The sequence below is a fragment of the Myotis brandtii genome, unplaced genomic scaffold, assembly GCF_000412655.1.
Source record: "Myotis brandtii unplaced genomic scaffold, ASM41265v1 scaffold502, whole genome shotgun sequence".
In the NCBI taxonomy this organism is placed as follows: domain Eukaryota; kingdom Metazoa; phylum Chordata; class Mammalia; order Chiroptera; family Vespertilionidae; genus Myotis; species Myotis brandtii.
The window spans coordinates 882,156-885,995 of record NW_005369142.1 but is presented as its reverse complement, the minus strand read 5'-3'; the positions used below and the strand labels follow the sequence as shown (position 1 = coordinate 885,995).

The 3,840-nt window shown below is 40.7% G+C and overlaps 1 long non-coding RNA gene across 1 annotated transcript in view; it reads right to left on the bottom strand.

Moving 5' to 3' along the window:
• The window catches only part of LOC106727933, a 6,700-nt gene extending 3,970 nt beyond the window's left edge, over nt 1-2,730 (bottom strand). Inside the window, exon 1 of the long non-coding RNA XR_001364168.1 lies at nt 2,396-2,730. This is a non-coding gene — a long non-coding RNA (uncharacterized LOC106727933). The remainder of the gene's footprint in view (nt 1-2,395) is intronic.
• Between the last annotated feature and the right edge of the window lie 1,110 nt (nt 2,731-3,840).

Genomic DNA, 3,840 nt, shown 5'->3' with positions numbered 1-3,840 from the left:
GAGAATAAATCCTTGAATAATTCCAGGGCCCTTGAAATGTCCCAAGGCTATATCTCAGTTAAAGTCTTGAAATTTAACTTGGAAAGACTATCAAATATACATAACGTAAAGATTATATTATATACTTTGTGTAATTATTCTAAAATATATTAATTAAATTTTAACTGGTTTTTATATTAAACAACACATAGTACACATAAAGACTATAATATTTTAAATTACTAATTTCTCTAGAGAAAATACAAGAATTATTTTTTCAAAAATAAATTTCTATACTTTATGCATTTTGTTATCACAACCATCTGATTCCTCCCAACTTAATTTGAACTTTAAACTCTTAGAAGCCTTAAATTTTAGGTGGCAAATTAAATACTTAGCATTTTTTAGATTAGTAATACCTTCACATTTTTAAGGATATATTTCAAAAATACAAGACATATTTAATTAATAGATTCAATTCTGTCCTCTAGATTTTTCATACAAGGCAAACTCAGATTAACATTTCAGTATTTTGTTATTTTAAAATACCTAGATATTTAATAATTTTTATTATTTAATTCAGTAAACTCCAAAGTTTTAAGTTACCAAAGACTTTGGAAGTTGGCCTGTAGCCATTTGAATTTTAAAACCTCCACATTATTCCTTAGATATAATATCTAAGGTTACTGCTGCGGGAAACACGGCCGACCCCCTCCTTCAACAGAGAGCAAAGTCAGTCTCCCCCTGGGCGACTGGACCCCCACTATCAATATACCTATAATTCTCACTGAAAAGCTCCACTACAAATCCTTTATGTTAGTTACATCTATTTATCCATGTTTCAACAATTTTGAGATTTTAAAGCCAATTATTATTATCTAAGGCATTTTCTTTGGCAAATTCTGTAACAGATATAACTTACTGACTATTGGTAGCTTTAATGTTAATCTTGGAATGCGGTCCATTATTATTAAAGAACTACCCATTATTATGGAAATACTAATCTTGTTGCCTAAATTCAGCCTCTATATTTTCCTTGTGTCATTTTCGCCATCTTTTAAAGAAAAACAGTCTTGGGTTTGTTCTATAGTATCCGTAAAGAGATGGAGCTCAGTTTTAAGAGGCCACCCAAAATCGGGCAGGGCACGCCTTCTCTTAATCTAGTCTTTTTCTCTTCACGAGTACAGAAATCCCAGACGTATACCTAAATTCTGCCAAATTTCAAATGACGGACTGGGAAATGAAAACATGGTGAAAATGAGACTTTTAATAGCACTCTCGGGAGTAGGCATCCATTTTACAGGATCACCAAAAGACTTAGTAATTAATGGGCTGGGGCCTTTTTCAGTTACTTCCTTTTGTCTCCTAGGACATGTACCATCCCCCACGTGTCTCCCCACCCCCACATTCTGTTTGTTCTGGGGAAATTCAGTAAATGGCCTGGCCACCTAGGTTTCTTTTCTTATTAAATTAAATCAAGCCGAAACCGGTTTGGCTCAGTGGATAGAGCGTCGGCCTGCGGACTGAAGGGTCCCGGGTTCGATTCCGGTCAGGGGCATGTACCTTGGTGGCGGGCACATCCCCAGTGGGAGATGTGCAGGAGGCAGCTGATCAATGTTTCTCTCTCATCGATGTTTCTAACTCTCTATCTCTCTCCCTTCCTCTCTGTAAAAATATCAATAAAATATATTTAAAAAATAAATAAATAAATTAATTAAATCAAAGGCATACTTAATAGACTAACAATAAACAAAAAAGACAGATAAAACAACAATGAACAGACAAGCACCCATAACATTAGACAAGACTTAATAAATCAGAGTTCTTTTCATGAATCTTTTCAGATGTTTTATATTTGCCTGGGGCTTACAGCCAGAATGCAGCCTAGATCTCAGCTTATTGTTTACAGATCTTATCTTTTCCTGCTCTTCATAGCATTGACTGGCGTCTAAAGTTGTTTTAGCTAAAATCTGCGTGTCCCAAAGCATCATATGTAATTTTCAGACAAAGCATTAAAGAATCCTTTTGTAAAATGACGGATAGCTCCATTTTCTTTAGCTGTTGAGTCTTTCCACATAGAGGCAAAGGATCTGGGGCCTTAAGTATTACATACTTTTGATCCCCAATACGAATTAGGCATAATGCAATTTGAACAAGAACCCACATAGTCAAAGATGACAAGGGCGCTCGTTTTCCTTGAGCCTGATTTAAGAGAGTACCTTTTGACATTTTAATTTCTTTATCCTTGAGCAAAGAAGTTAAAAATTTACAATGATATTTTTGCCTTTTGGTCGAATTCTTCCCCATTATAGCCTGGCTTGAAAAAGACATTCCCACCCACTTCGGATTGTGAATTCCGAAGCTTGGCATGGGCTTTATGTGCAGTGAGTCTCCCCACCTTTTCGGTGAATCCCACCTTTCCGGCGAACTATCTTCGTTTTTCGCTCCATTGAATCTTCTTCTCCAGATGTCCTTTTTGAGGTGCCAAAATGCCACAACCATTTGCAGCAAGGATTCAGGATCTGGAGAAGGGGCTGCATATAAACGGATATACTAGACAAGAAATATAAATTTAGAAGGCATGGGGGGAGCCAGGAGGAGATCTTACTCTCTAGTGGAGAGGTTCCCTGACTTTTTGGTCCCCTTTGCTTTTTATTTACTAGAATACACATTTGTCCTTTAGGAATGTAAACAAGCATATAAAAGGTAAGGTTTAGTAAATAATAAAAGATTATCAGGTTAGGGGATTGCCATGAGCCACCATTGTCTTAACAGAACAATCGGTGCATAGCTTTAGCCTTTGCTAAAGCCCAAGGTCCATCAGACTTCTGTATTCCCTGCTGCACTTTCATGATAGTGTAGAAATGGGTAGCTTCCAGCAGAGGCCAAATGCACAAAATTTCATGCAAGGGGCTCAGCCCTCGCAGCTGCGGTGGCTCACCTCAGCCCTCGCAACTGCGGCAGCTTGCATTGGCCCTCACATCCACGGTGGCTTGCCTCAGCCCTCACAGCCCTGGCTTCGTCTAGAAGGTCATGAGGAAAAACACCCAGAAGGTCATTCTGTTGTCAAGTCTAATTAGCATATTATGCTTTTATTATTACAGACTAGAGGCCCAGTGCATGAAATTCATGAATGGGTGGAGTCCCTAAGCCCGGCCTGCACCCTCTTGCAATCTGGGACCACTGGCTCTTAACTGCTCACCTGCCTGCCTGATCATCCCTAACCACTCTGCATTCCTGCCTGATCGCCCCTAACAGCCTCAGCCCCCGCCTGCCGTGGCGGCTGCCTCTGCCTCAGCCCCTGCCACAGTGGCTTCATTCAGAAGGTCATCCGGAAGGATGTCCGAAAGATCATTGGGCTGTCTGGTCTAATTAGCATATTACACTTTTATTATTATAGATTATATATATTTTATTTTTCCTGCTAGTATCTCTATAAATTTAGATACTTTATAGAGTAATGCCAATGATGTGAAATCTTGTCCTTTCTGTAAAACACAATATTCTATAATATAACTTACTAGAGGCCCGGTGCAAAAAAATTTGTGCACTCAGGGGGGAGGGTCCCTCAGCCTGGCCTGTGCCCTCTCTCAGTCTGGGACCCCTCGGGGGATGACCACCTGCTCGCTTAGGCCCACTCCCTGGGGGATCGGGCCTAAGCTGGCAGTCAGACATCCCTCTGGCAGCCCAGCAGCCCTCAGGGGATGTCCACTTGCCAGCGGGGAGCAGGCCTAAGTCGGACATCCTTAGCGCTGCTGAGGAGGCGGGAGAGGCTCCCACCATCACTGCTGTACTGGCAGCTGTCAGCCTTGCTTGTGGCTGAGCAGAGCTCCCCCATGTGGGAGTGCACTGACCACCAGG